Below are 15,560 nucleotides of genomic sequence, written 5' to 3'. Positions count from 1 at the left end.
ATACAAGGAAATCTCTATGAAACAGAGAAAAAGAAAAACCTAGTGGGAAAAAACTCCTCTCCAAAAAGAGATAAAAGAACATGATGAAAGAAAAATGAAGGAAGGAAGACCTCATAAATACCCCCCAAGGACAACTTCCTTCACCCCAAGCATAGAGCACAACTGAAGATAGTGCGGTGATGTAAAAGGTTTCGTGAAGATGTCTACAACCTGCTCGGCAGTGGGAATGTACTCCAAAATGAGATAACCATCCCGAATCAACTGGCGGATGAAATGCATGTGAAGCTCAATGTGCTTCATCTGTTGATGCTCCACCAGGTTGCAAGAAATGTGAATAGCACTCTAATTGTCACACCAAAGAATAGTGGGACTATTAGGAGGAAAACCAAACTCAGTCATCAACTATCAAAGTCATAAGATCTCCTGACTTGTGAGCAAAACAACTTGGTACTCAGCATCTGTAGATGATAATGCATGAGCAGTCTATTTCTTGCAAGACCATGTGATAGGATCAGAGCCAAGATAGAAAACAAATCCAGAAGTAGACTTCTGATCATACACATCACTAGCCCAATCTGAGTCAGTGTAGCCAACAATTTGAGGTTCCCCTGATGTGTAGTGAATGCCATGAGAAATAGAGCCTTGAATGTACTACAAAATATATTTGGCAACTTGCCAATGACTCTCATGAGGATCATGGGAGAATCGAGAGACAAGGCCAACCACAAAGGAAAGGTTAGGATGAGTGTGTGTCAAGTACAACAAATTGCCAACCAACTGCCTGTAAAGTGTAGAATCTACTGAAGGAGTAGGGAAAGTAGTAAGAAAAACAACCCCTGACTGAAAAGGAGTGGGGACAAGCTTGAAATCAAGCATTCCAAAGTGTTGAAGCATGTCAAGAGCATACTTGTACTAGTAAATGGAGATCCCATCAAAAGACTGAATCACCTAAAGACCAAGATCTTTCATCTCAAACTAGTCCATCAAAGCTCGTTGAACATGCTGAATCATAGAGGATGAGATACCTATGATGAGAAGATCATAAGCATATAGCACAAGAATCAGGATCTCACCCTCAAGATGTTGAATATACACTGTATGATCAGAATGACAACATGTGAAACTAGTGGAGAGAAAGAAAGAGTCCATCTTCTCATACCACACCCGAGGGGCCTATTTGAGACCATACAATGAACACCAAAGTCTGCAAACCAAAGAAATGTCCTGCACAAATCCCTAATGCTGATCCATATAGATTTCCTCTTATAGGTCTACATGCAAGAAAGCACCCTTCACATCCATCTGGAAAATGAGCCATCCCCTAGAAGCTGCAAGGGATAGTACAAAGCGAATAGAGTTCATCTTGGTGATAGGGGAAAATATCTTAGAGTAATCAATACCCTCAACCTGTGAGAAACCCTTCGCAACAAGATGTGATTTGTACATATTAATCAAACTATCAGCAACATACTTGGTGCGATACAACCATCAGCACTGAATCATCTTTTTGCCCTTAGGAAGAGGACAAAGATCCCAAGTATTATTCCTCATCAAAGAAGAATACTCCTCCTCCATAGCACAATCCTACTTAGGGTGTCCTATTATCTCTGAAAACTTCTGAGGATCATCTGAAATGGTAGGACTCAAAAGAATAGAACCCACAGTATGAGAACGGGTGCGATGAGCATCGAAAAGATCACCGACCATAGATTCTGCTGCCTTAATAGTAAAGTGAGCCCACTTGGGCATCTGAGGTGGAGCAGGTGGAGGTGGAGATGGTGGATCAACAACAACATCATCAGAATCATCCTCAAAATGATCCCAAAGAGATGTAGTGGGAGGAGTAGGAAGAGGGGTAGACACTGGAGATAGGGTATCCACTATGGGAAGGCGCTCATCAAACTGAACATCTCGTCAAAATAGGACCTCTCTAGAATCAGGATCAAACAACCTGTATGCCTTAACATCCTCACAGTAGCCAACAAAAATGAGGGGCCATCTCTTTTGCTCCATTGCTCTCCTTTGAGCATCAAGAATAAATGCCCATGCCTCACTGCCAAATACTCAGAAAAAAGAAACATCAGGCTTGTCATGAGACCAAGCCTCCTCAAGAGTCATATGTCGAATCACCTTGCAAGGCATCCAATTTTGAATGTAGTTGGCACAATTGATTGCCTCAGCCCAAAAAGATGAATCCATGGACTTGGATCGAATCATACAATTTGCCATCTCCTGTAAAGTCCTGTTCTTTCTCTCAATGATACTATTCTACTGAGGGGTGTAGGGAACAGTAAAATAATGTTGTAAAGCATGCTTAGTGCAAAAATCTCTGAAAGCCTGATTCACATACTCCCCCCCATTATCTGTATATATCCACCAAATGGAACAACCAGACTGCTTCTCTACAAATGTCTTGAAGATTTGAAATGAATCAAAGACATCATACTTGTACTTAAGAAAGTACACCCATGTGCGTCTAGAGAAGTTATCAATAAATGTGAGTACATACATGGCCCTAGAAAAAGGAGTAGGGAATGACATGAGGTCACTGTGAATCAACTCCAAAGGTGCCAAAGCATGAGGGGCTCTTCCCTTCAGAAAAGGATCCCTGTGATGCTTGCTAAGCACATAACCATGACAAACACCATCAGTATAGGAAATCTGTGGGAGCCCAATAACAAGTGCCTGTGTACTCATCTACTGAAGATATCTATAGTTGACATGGCCCAAGATCTCATGCCAAAGCTTACTCATTGAATCTGCATGTGCTATAAGAGATGAACCTGTACCCGCAGAGGGCTCAAATCCATCAAATCTATAAAGATGAGATGCAGTATCAACACTCCCAGTAGCCACAACCAAATTAGAGTCATGGAGGTCCTGAATAACCAAATCATGTGGTGAGAGCTCAATTATCTTACTAGAGATAGAATGGAAAATCTGATAAATGGACAAGAGGTTCGTCGAGATTCCAAAAACAACAAGAACATCTTGTAGAGTACCCCCATCAAAAGAGATAGAACCTGAACCCAAGACTGAAAGCTTAACAGAGTCACCCACTGCAATCTATAAAGTACCACAATAGGCAAGAGAAGTAACCAACTACTGAGTGTGAGTCATATGGTGAGAAGCACCAGAATCTAAAATCCAAGTGGACCCATAGGTTGAAGCTTGAGCAGTGAGAGCATGACCTTTACTCATGGAAGGAGAAGACGCTTGAGGTGAGGAGACGTGATGCTGCTACATGGCTTCCTCTAAAGCCTCTAATCATTTCCAACACCTGGAAACTGGATGTCCTTCCTTGCCACAAAAACTGCAAGTATCTCCTAATTTCTTCTTAGTCTTGGAGGAAGACTCACCAGACTGCAAAGATTTCCTTTATTTTGGATTAAATGGTGGTTTAGAATTAGACTTAGGAGGTGGCTTGGAGGAATGCTAACTGCCTACAGAATTCTTCTTTGGATTCAGTTTCTTCTTTTGCTTCTCCTTAGATGACTGAGCAACCAATACTTTGTTCTTGGACCCTAAGAGCATGTCCAGCTAAGAAAGGTGAGACTGCTCATGACACAAACACTCACAAAACACATCAAAGGTAGGCCTGGTGAAATGAGCACCCAAGCAATCCATGGTGGAGTAGAAAGTAGAGGCAAAAAATTGAAAAGGACCCCGAAGCTTTGAAAGGATCAAGTGAATGCACTCTAGGTCTGTCTTGATCTTCCCACATGCCTAGAGAGAAGATCTGGTAGTCTTGAATTTTTTCAAAAAATCCTCAATGGTGGGAAAGGAATCAGGTGACAAGGAAACCAACTCTGCCTCAATCTATAATGACTGGATCTCATTAACTCTCCCAAAGAGAGTCTCAAACTTCAACCACATAGCTCGAGGAGTGAGAAAAGCATCAAGGTGGAACAAAAGACTGTCAGAAACATGTAATGAGAGAAAACCCATGGCCTCATCCATCTTGTTTTTGTGCTAAAGAATCTCAAAAGGATGCTGCAATAGAGGCTGAACCTCATCCAAACAAGACCATAACCCTCATGCCTAGAGAAGCCTCATGATGTGAGGCTTCCAGGTGTGATAGTTGTGTGATGTCAACAACTCAACTAAAGAGTCTGCCATGAAACTCTGCACTTGTACCTGCTTGTGTTTTTTATTATTATGTGATCTTTCAGAATAGATAGAAGATGTAGAAGGGTTTGTTGGTTTTGAGAGTTTTGGTGTTCTATATTTTTGATATAAATGAAAGAAAGTGAGAAAAAAACACCCCCCACAAGAGATAAACCCAAACCCTAGTACATATTGGTGAGAATGAAGCAGTGCATAAGCAAAAACAACTTCAAACTAAAATCTCATATACTTGATAAAATATCAGAGAAATAAGATCACATATCTGAATAGAGCATGCTGAGAGCTTTCCAATGCCTATGCGTTTTTGAAAAATGGAGTCTGTTTGCACATTCTACGACCCCAAAAAAATAGAAAATTTACCCCACTTTGACTAGAAAAAAGTACAGTCAAACAGAGAAATTATTAACAAATTCCAATACCATTAGGTCTGGCTTGGAACCATCTTTCTGATGCCTATTTGTTTTCAAAAAAATGACTCTATATGCTCAAGATATGAAGAAAAAACCAACCCCTCCTACAAAGGCAAGAGAGAGGTTGTTTGGTGGCAGGGCCGGGCGGAGGTGGCCTAGGGGTGGCACTCCAGCGACAGAGCTGGTGGCGGCGGCCGGGGTGGAGGTCGGTGACAACCGGAGGCCAATGGGGTCGAGAAGCTATAGGCAAGGAAGAAGCAACTGATAGAGTTGAGGAGGTCGGTGATGGTGGGGCTCGACTGTCAGGGCCGACGCCCGCAGTACGGGCCTGCTGCAGGCCAGGGGGCCCATGATACCCTGCATACCATGGGTTAAACCCCAAAAAACTTTGTTGTTTCAAAAAAAAAAACTTTGTCAATGTGTTTTGAATGATGATGTTTTTCTTTTTTTTTTTTTAAATAAATTTCAGGCTACATGTCGTAAAAAAACAAAAATTGATTTTTAAAAAAAAATTCTTGAACTATGTGCCAAGGTCGTACGATGTGGTGCAGAACAAAAAAATACCCCCAGAGGTTCAGGTGTCAAAAGTGATGGAGCTTTATATGACCATAGGGGTTTTTGGGCCTTCTGAGCATGATGGTGAGGTTCATTTAGACCCAAAGTGCTCAGAAAAAAGGCTTATCCCTAGGTGCACAAAAAAACTTCTGAAACCCCAAATTTGCTTCCAATGCAAAAAAAACTCAGAACAAGAACATGTAGCTACAGATCTAAAGCTCTAATACCATGTGAGAGTTGAGAAATACAACATCATAGGAGCACAAATGATCTTTGCAAGCTGAATAAACCTGTTATAAGGAGAAGAAAGGAAGAAAAAGAGAAAAACATAAACAAAGGAAAATGCTCAAGAATATGAGAGCTCTGTATTCCCAAAAATGTGTAATAGAATAATAATACAAAAGAAAAGAATTCAACCTCTAATAGGTCAAAAAAACCTTAAAAGGGAAAAGCCTAGTCTTGCACATAATAATTAATAAAAGAATTAATTGTTATGCACCTAATGCTAGCTTAAGTGTAAAAGAGATAAAGGGGAACTTAATTAATTAAACAAATATCATTTAATTAATCAAATAAAGACCTGATTACTCTAACACATTACACATAGATTTTGACACATCATCACTAATTTATAATCATGATAAGATCCACTACCAAACCTTAATTCAATACCAGTTAAAGATCTAATACCGGTATTCATTCTTCTTCACAGAGTTCATAATAGTCAATTATAAATGTGCTTTCTGGTTCACCAAACTTGATACAATTTCAATCACATACTCATGTAAATGTTATGAACATATATTCTGAACCACAACACATGAATCTTCTCCAATCGTCTGTACTAGTCACTTGATCATCGCTTAGTTCCTATTTACCAGTTGACAACAACTTAGCAGTTTTGCTGTCTAATTGATTCCACTACTGATTAGGCTATACCGATTGGTCTAGATGACCTAGATGACTAAACAAACATGGTTTCTATCAATGACAACACAAATAAAGTCATCAAACATCCTATTACAATTATATCATCATCATCATGAAGCCAACAATCTCCTCATATCAACTTTACCGATCATCTTCTCATCTCATCATCATCTCCATCAGTTATGCCAACAATCTCCCCATTGGGCATTGATGGAAACACCAAAAGCTCATCATGCAAAACTGGAACTCTAACTGTTATGACTATTGTACTGTTCTTTTCTTCTTCTATTTGTTTCACTTGTTCTTCTCCCTTCATCGGTTCTTCTCTTTCTCCTCTTCACTGCTCTTCTCTCCCTTTACTTTTCTTCTCCCCCTTTGACAACAATGCCAAAGGTGCAAAGTGTCAAATTCATCTTCTACCGCTATTGTTTTCTTCATCTTTTTTACTTCCCCTAAGCAATAGCCCTTTTCTCATCAATCCACATGTAGTGAAATATCTTCAATTAGTCCACAAGATTTATGCTCCAATAACATCTTAGTTGACTTTCTATAGGGGTATAACCCCTAGCTTGCCTCTAAGATACTCAAAGGTTTCTTTAGGAAATGCCTTAGTGAAGATGTTGACCAACTGCTCCTTGCTTGACACATGATCCATCCTAACTTGCTTTTCCTGTACTCTTTCTCTTAGATAATGATACTTCAGTTCAACATGCTTTGTTCTAGCATGTAGTAAAAGATTCTTTGAAATGTTTATTGCACTTGTATTATCACAATATATGACCATTTGTTCTATCATTTTCTCCTTGAGTCCTTCTAATATATGTCTCATCCATATTGCTTGAGCACAATTCATAGATGTAGCCACATACTTTGCTTATGTTGTAGACTGAGAAATACAACTTTGTTTCTTACTAGTCCACAATACCAGTCTTTCTCCTAGAAAGAATGCACCATTGGTTGTGCTCATTCGTTCATCTATATTACATTCCCAATCAACATCTATGAACACCTTCAAAGAGAAATTTCCTTTGTATGGATACCATAATCCATAATCAATAGTTCCTCTAAGATACCTGAAAATCCTCTTCACTGCCACCATATGAGTCTCTTTAGGATTTTTCTGAAATCTACCCACTATACCAATTGCATGACCAATGTTCAGTCTGCTATGAATAACATAGTGTAGTTTTGCCAATCATTGATCTATACTCAGTTTCATCCACTGGATCTGAATCATCTTCCCTAGATAATATGTAACCAGTAACCATCGGGGTTCCAACCAGTTTACAGTCTTCCATTCCAAAGGTTTTCAATACCTCCTTCACTTTTTTGGACTGGATGATAAAGATTCCTCCTTTCATCTGTTGGACCTGAAAACTAGTGAAAAATTCGATTTTACCTATCAAAGACATTTCAAATTTTTTTTTCATTTCTTATGCAAAAGTTAAACTCATGTCATCATCTCCTTCAAATATGATATAATCTACAAACACTTCTACAATCAATAAATTTTCTCCTTTTATCTTCAAGTAAATGTTGTTGTCCTTAGTGGTTCTTTGAAATCCTATCTTTATCATGTATGAATGGAGTCTCTCATACCATGCCCTTGGAGCTTTCTTTAATCCATATAAAGCTTTATGAAATTTGCACACCATGTCTTTGTCTTTAGTCAATGCAAACCCATCTATTTGTTCAATGTAAACCTCTTCTTCTAGAATTTCATTCAAAAATGTAGACTTAACATCCATTTGGTATATCTTGAATCCCTTGAATTCTGCAAATGAAAGTAGCATTTTTACTCCTTAAAGTCTAGCAACCAGTGCAAATGTTTCTCCATAATCCTCACCTTCTTCTTGTGCATATCCTTTGAAAAATAGTCTAGCCTTGTTCCTAACCACTTCACCATCTTCATTCCTTTTTTTTCCTGAACACCCACTTAGTACCAATCACATTTTTATAAACTGGTATGGGGACAAGTGACCAAGTGTTGTTCTTCTCTATTTGATCAATCTCCTCATTCATAGCCTTTATCCAATCATCATCCTTGAGAGCTTCCCTCACTGTCTTAGGTTCAATTGTGGAAATTAGACAAGCACTTTCTCTGATCTTTCTTCTTGTTTGTACTCCAACATTTCTATCTCCAATTATCTGATCTATAGAGTGATTCAACTTTACATATCTAGGTATAACCAGTTCCAGTATAGAAGCCTTTTCTTCTTCTTCTTCTTCTTCTTCATCCACTGATTGAGCAGTATCCTCCACATTGTTTTTCTCAACATCATTTTGATCTTTCGGTTTAATGATTACTAGCTTATGTTCATCTACTGCATCAAACTTGCTGGTATGATCAGATTTTTTAGAATACTCATCAACTTTCACATTAACACTTTCCACAATCTTCTTGGTTCTTTTGTTAAAGCACTTGAATGCTTTGCTTTTAGTTGAATAGCCAAGGAAAGTTCCTTCATCACTTTTAGGATCAAACTTTCCAATATACTCATCTTTATTTATGTAACACTTGCTACCAAAGACTTTGAAATAACTAATATTAGGAGTATGACCATACCATAATTCATAGGGAGTTTTGTCACTACCTTTCTTGACCAATATACAATTCATTGTGTATACTGCAATGTTGATTGCTTCTCTCCAAAACATTTTAGGTATATCTCCTTATATCAACATTGTTCTTGTTGCTTCAACTATGGTCTGCTTCCTCCTTTCTACAATCCCATTCTGTTGTGGTGTTCTTGGTGCAAAGAGTTGTCTCTTTATTCCATTCTCATCATAATATTTCACAAATTCAATTGATGTGAATTCTCCACCCCGGTTAGATCTCAGGCACTTTAGGTTCTTACCGGTTTCTTTCTCCACTAAGGCTTTGAATGCCTTAAACTTGCTAAAAGCATCATAATTATCCTTCAAAAATGTAACCCACATCATTCTTGAATGATCATCCGCAAATATCATGAAATATTTATCACCTTGAAAACTCCTAGTCCTCATAGGACCACATAAATCAGTGTGCACCAAATCTAAAATATTTTTCAGAAGAGAATGATTTTCTTTTGAAAGAGGACGTAGTCATCTTACCCAACTGACATTCCTTACAAATCACATTGTTTGGTTTGACTAGTTGTGGCATACCTCTAACCATAATTGACTTGCTGACCTTGACCAAATTATCAAAATTTACATGACAAAATTTTCTATGTCATAACCAACTATCCTCAACTTTTGCAACCAAACAACTGTTAACATTAGTGTTCAGATGAAATAAGTTGCCTTTGGTCTGTTTACCAGTAGAAATAAGTTCTCCTTTTCTTCCTAAAATATTGCACACTCCATTCTTGAACTCAAGATGATAACCTTTATCATTTAGCTGACCAACACTCAAAAAGGTATGCTTCAATCCTTCAGCCCAATGCACATCATCAACACCACCTTTTCCATTTAATGAAATAGAACCTTTACCTTTTACCAAGCATGGTGTATTGTTTTCAAATCTCACTACTCCACTATCAAATTCTTTAACTGAGATGAACTTGTTCTTATCACCGGTCATGTGTTGTGAGCAACCATTATTAATGACGCACTCATCACTGCTATCAATATGGGACACTAAAGCTTTCTTGTCAGAGAGATCTTCCTTAACTGCTACAAAAATAATTTCCTCATTATCTTCATCCTCTGATTTCTCATCGGTAACACCTTCATCTACTGCAACATAACATTGTTTCTTACCTTTTCCCTTAAAATTTCCGAACTTTTCCTTCTAATCACTGTTAGGGCAATTAGCAGCAATATGTCCTATTTTGTTACATGAGAAGCACTTGAGAGGAAGCTTGCCTTTGTACTTACTAGTGCCTCTAGGAAGTTTCTTTGCCAATAAAGCCTCAATTTCCATTAGGTTATGTTCACCATCCACTTGTTCATTACCACCACCATGATGACTTGACCTATATTCATTCTTTTCTTTTCTTACTTGTGCATTAGATATTGATGCTTTGAAAGTAGATTCTACTTTAGGTACACTAGTGTCAAAGCTATTCAATTCAAAAGCAGTAAGCTTTCCTATCAATGAATCAACTATAACTTTATCTTTGTTGACTGACCTCAATTCTTGGATAGCAGATACTCTAACAGAATAAGAAGGCAATAAAGCTCTAAGCATTTTACTTACCATTGTGTCTTTTACTATGGTACCACCAACATTTTTGATTCCTCCAACTAGTTCTTTAATTCTTTGTCTGTACTAGGTGATGTTCTCACCTTCCATCATCCTCATGTCATCAAACTTGCCTCTTAGGCTTTCTTCTTTACCTTTTTGCACATGCTCATCTCCACCATAAATCAACTTCAACTTTTCCCATACTTCATAAGTGGTTTCTAAACCATGAAAATCAACATACTCAGAATCAGAAAGCGTACTTAAAATGGCTTCCAATGCTTGAATATTCTCTCGTTGTTCCTTGAGCTGATCTGCAGTCAGAGTACCAGTAGGAGGTGTGTACTGATTAACCACACACTCCCAAAACTATGACCCCATACCTTTGATGTAGATCTTCATTCTGTCGCTCTAGATTCTATAGTTATCCTTTATGAACTTAGGGGCCTCCATCATCTTGGATCTTTACCCCAAGTTGTTAAGCTTCTGTACAAAGAGGATCTAGTGCTCTAATACCAATTGTTATTACGAGGATCTAGTTATTACTGAGAGGGGGGGGTGAATTAGTAATAAAACAAATCTGCAACTTTTCAAAAAACTGTATCGGTAACTACTCAAACAATTTGCTAAGCTGAATTAACAAACTATTCATTCAAGTGTTCATCATTATGCAAAAAAATTAAACATATCAAATGCACAAATCAACAATGCATCCACCATATGAACACAAAGATTTTTCACATGGAAACCCAACTAGGAAAACCATGGTGGGAATTAGTACCCACAAAATATTTGCACTCTCTTGGAATGCGCTCGGTTAAGAGCTTATAATATGCCTGATTAAGAGAAGACCTTGTTAGGAGTCACCCAATTAAGGGATTTTGCCTCAACCCTATTAGGAGTAACCTTGCTAGAGGATTTTGAACTCAAGTTAATGAGCCACCTAGTGAAGGGATTTACAATGTAAGACTTGTTAGGATCTATTCGGTTAATGGATTTCAAACTGTTGTAATTGTTAGGAAACAACAAAGCAAATGATCTGATTACAACACTTCCTTGCTTTCTAGTACGCATCCTTTTTAGCATAACTCTGCTACACACATGCAAACACTTCAAACTGGTTCGACAATACCTTCTTCTAAAAACTACTGACATAAAATCTCTTCTCCAACTATCCCTAAATACACTTTTCAGTTAGGGTGCCTACAAACCCTAATTACATCAACAAGATACAATCAATTTACATTTTGTGCAGAAAAACACTTTGCCATAATACAATATAGATCATTACAACAAATTTCTAGATGATTTCCTTCATTGAATGATCTTCGCACATCAATTTGATAAGCAATCAAACCCTTGCTACGTTCTAATAAGCACTTTGTTGTTTCCTAAGAAATCTGAGCCTTGTACATGCTCAAATACAATATTATCATTACACACAAATTCTGACATGTCATCACTAAGTTATGATCATGGTAAGATCCACCGCCAAACCTTAAATCATTACTGGTTAAAAATCTGATATCAGTATTCATTCTTCTTCACATAGTTCATAATAGTCAATTACAAATGTGCTTTTTGGTTCACCAAACTTGATGCGATTTCAATCACAGACTCATACAAATGTTATGAACATATATTCTAAACCACAACACCTGAATCTTCTCCAATCGTTTGTACCAGTCACTTGATCATCACTCAGTTCTTGTTTACTAGTTGACAACAACTTAGCATTTTTTTTGTCTAACTGATTCCACTACCGGTAAGGCTATACTAGTTGGTCTAGATGACCTAGATGACTAAAAGAACATGGTTGACATCAATGACAACACAAATAAAGCCATCAAACATCCTATTATAATTATATCATCATCATCAAGCCATCAACTTTATCGGTCATCTTCTCATCTCATTATCATCTCCATCAGTTATGCCAACACTCTCTCTCCCTCTCTCTCTCCCTCCCCCTCTTAGGTCTCTCTCTTCCTCTCTTTCACACCTCCCTCACCTATTCTCTCTTTAGTCTATCTCTCTCTTTCCCTCCCTCATATCTCTCTCTCCCTCTTCCTCTCCCTCTCTTTCCTTTCCCCCTCCCTCTGTCTCTCTCTCTCCCCCTTTCCTAGGTCCCTCTCACCCACTCTTTCCCTCCCACCTCTCTCTCTCTCTCTCAATTATCTCACCCTCTCTATCTCTCTCCAAATTGATGGAGGAATATCTCTTTCCAACTTCCACAAGCTCAAGGAGGCCTTGGTGGTAGTGAAATCAAACTACCTAAACTTTCTTGTTGATAAAGATCATCTCCTCACTCTTGGTAAGATATACTTTGATCTTGAGAAGTAAAGAAGATGAGGCCATGTTCACAAGCTCACTTCTACCATATGGAGATGTTGAAGATATGACACATACGTTTGACAATAATTCTGATTGTTGGAACAACAGTCATATTTTCTTGTATCATCGTGAGATAGCAACCATTTCACATGAAGATGATGGTCTAGTAGAGTATTCTAATATTGACACTTAGGGTTTGGGTGTTAAAGATGAATAATGTGTTGTAGATTCCTACCACAAACATTCTAATTGTATATTAAACCTTGGAGTATGTGAAAGGATGCAAGTTTTGTGTGATTGAAGGTTTGTTGTTGATAACAATGTTAAAATTTCATATCATGCTCATGAGTTGGGTCATTGGGGTTGAGACACCTTTGTTGGTGAGCTAATTCAAGGCTCAATTCAGATGTATGAGAGAAGAGATGTCATATACACTCCTTGGAGTAGAAAAGGATGATGTGGGCCATAATGATCTCAACTCAAATTGGAAGAAATCCCTCTATACTTTGGTTTCCTTAGATAGACACCAAGCTATCTAGTTCCCAAACCCGAGCTCTTCAAGAAAAATATTGATTTAATTATGATGGACAATGGTTCTCTAATAAGTACAGTTGACATCCCTGAGAAGGGAAATGTGACAACTCATAGGGGGAGTTCTCAACATGGCACATTCTTTGTGAAAGTACCCTACAAAAATATCTATGAAGGCAAACTGGGGTGGTGCAAAACAAAGGTTGGTTTCCTGATGATGACTATCCATCCTCTATTTACACATGATTTCATTCACCTTGTTGTAATGCGAGGACATATGATGAATATTATAGAACTACATGGCAAAACAAAGGTTGGGTCACCATATAGTATTTGTCTTTATTTCATAACAACATCATTCCTTGATCATACTTGGACAAGATATACGATATATGAAGAAAACATCATGGAACATGTAGAAGACCATAGTAGTTCATATTTGTATCATTGGGTTAGAGGTCTCACATTGGTGATTGATGGTTGTTTTATACTTTTTATTATAGAGAGTTCAATTTGGTCCTTTAGGATAGCAGCTAATTGGAGGATTTTGGAAGTCTAGGATCATCCAATCTTTGTTGGAGGTTAGTATAATGATGAGATTTCATCTTCTTTTGACATTAGGGATACTAGTTGGATTTTTTGAGTGAGAATTTTAGTTTGACCAATGTTGTTCTAATTTATACCAACAATATGTGGTGGATGGGTATGATTGATTATGTACCTATGATTATGATGTTCTACAAACCCACAAGAGTTTATTCCCATTTATATGGACATTTCACTTTGGCATGCTTTTGGATGATGTTTATTTGAACACAGTGAGTAGGGTTGATCACTGTTCTTGAGGTGTTACCCTTGAGAATTGGAAATTAAGTGTCGATGTCACCATTCTAGTCAGTGATAGTATAGACATCCCTTGGTTGGTGGATTATAGAATCGTGCTAGTGGTTGATTTTCACTTTGATGCTATGTGGGGTGATGCTTGGGATTATACTATATGGCTGGGTAGAGGATTTTTATGGTTTCCCAAGATCATGATAGGCATTGAGGTTGTTGATGTGATCTTCTCTAGGATGCTTTGCGAAGAGATATTTCATGTCATCGATTCCATTCTTCTTAGGTATTTTAGTATTTGTTTTGATGCTTTTTACCTTATGAGGTCCCTAGAGAGGGGAGAACACATCAAGATGTAGTAGGTTTACAGGAGATCTATGGTTTGGAAACTTTTTCAAATAGTGCCTTCATTAGTTGTGTCTATAGTAGGTGGTGGTGCAGTTATCACAAGCTAACTTGGGACCATGGGAACGCATTTAGGATTTGGATTGGATTAGTATGGTATTTCTAAGGTTAAGTTGGAATTTCTCAAGGACAAAGAAATCTAGAGAAGAGCTTGGAGAAGAGAAACTAGGGTATTTTAGATCAGAAATCTAAGAGGGCCGATTTCCTTTTTGATTTAGTTACTTACAGGTGTAAAAGATAACCCAAGGGTGCCTCTATAGGAAAATTCACACAAAATTTTCAATTGTGTTTAAAATTCAGAAAATTAGGAGAATTATTCCAGGGGTTTGAGAGAACAAATATCAACATTGTGGTAGAATCATTTAAAGTGGAGATCCAGGGATATAATTGCATTCAGGGGTAGTTGTACCACTGTACATAACAATTGTAACATTATAACATGCAGTTTGTACCATTTACGGTCAAGGCATGGGATTTTATGCAAGGGCGATCATATGATTTTAGACATCATATTACTTGCCCTAAATCAGAGGATTATCTATTACTATTTTGTAGTGTACATTGCCCCTATGGTTGGATTCTTCATTTGTCAAAGGTTCCTGCAAGAGTCTAGGCACTAGAATATTGTTGGAAATTGAATCTTAGAAATTAATTATAGATTTGTTGCAGTATAGAAAATAAAATTATTAATTCATGTTGATTTGTTTTTCCTACAAGGTGTTGGAACTAGGACAAGTTATAACTTTTTAGTTATTTTTAGATAAATTAAGTTGGATAGCATTAATGGTTCATTTGTTTATAATATTATTTATTTTATTTTTTTGTAATTTAAATTTAGTCCATTTCCAAAAAAAAAAAAAAAACAGAAAATTTATTCGAAACCAAAAATTTGTTGCAAAACAAATCAAAATTCAAATATTCCATCAAAGGTGGGATATTCGAAAAGAGGAGAGCTACTTATAAGAAGGAAGAAAGAGAAGAAGTCTATTAATACGAAAGAATGTGAAGGAGGTTACTAGTCCATAATATGTGAAATTTTTTGCTATGTGCTACAATATAAACTACAAGTATGCCTAAGAGAGAGAGTAAATACAAAGTGCATGGTAGGAAGGACAAAGGAAGAGTGAGTTACAATAAGAAGGAGCAAAATATGAGTAAAGGAGGTCATCATTATAAAGGAAGGAGTTGCAAGATTGAGGATTGATTGACTATCAACAAGAGCTCTAAATAGAGACATCCCAATTAAAGATGAGTATATTCACCTT

The sequence above is a fragment of the Cryptomeria japonica genome, chromosome 8 (genome assembly GCF_030272615.1).
Source record: "Cryptomeria japonica chromosome 8, Sugi_1.0, whole genome shotgun sequence".
Classification (NCBI taxonomy): domain Eukaryota; kingdom Viridiplantae; phylum Streptophyta; class Pinopsida; order Cupressales; family Cupressaceae; genus Cryptomeria; species Cryptomeria japonica.
The sequence above is the reverse complement of the archived record's forward strand: the minus strand, read 5'-3'. Positions refer to the sequence as shown.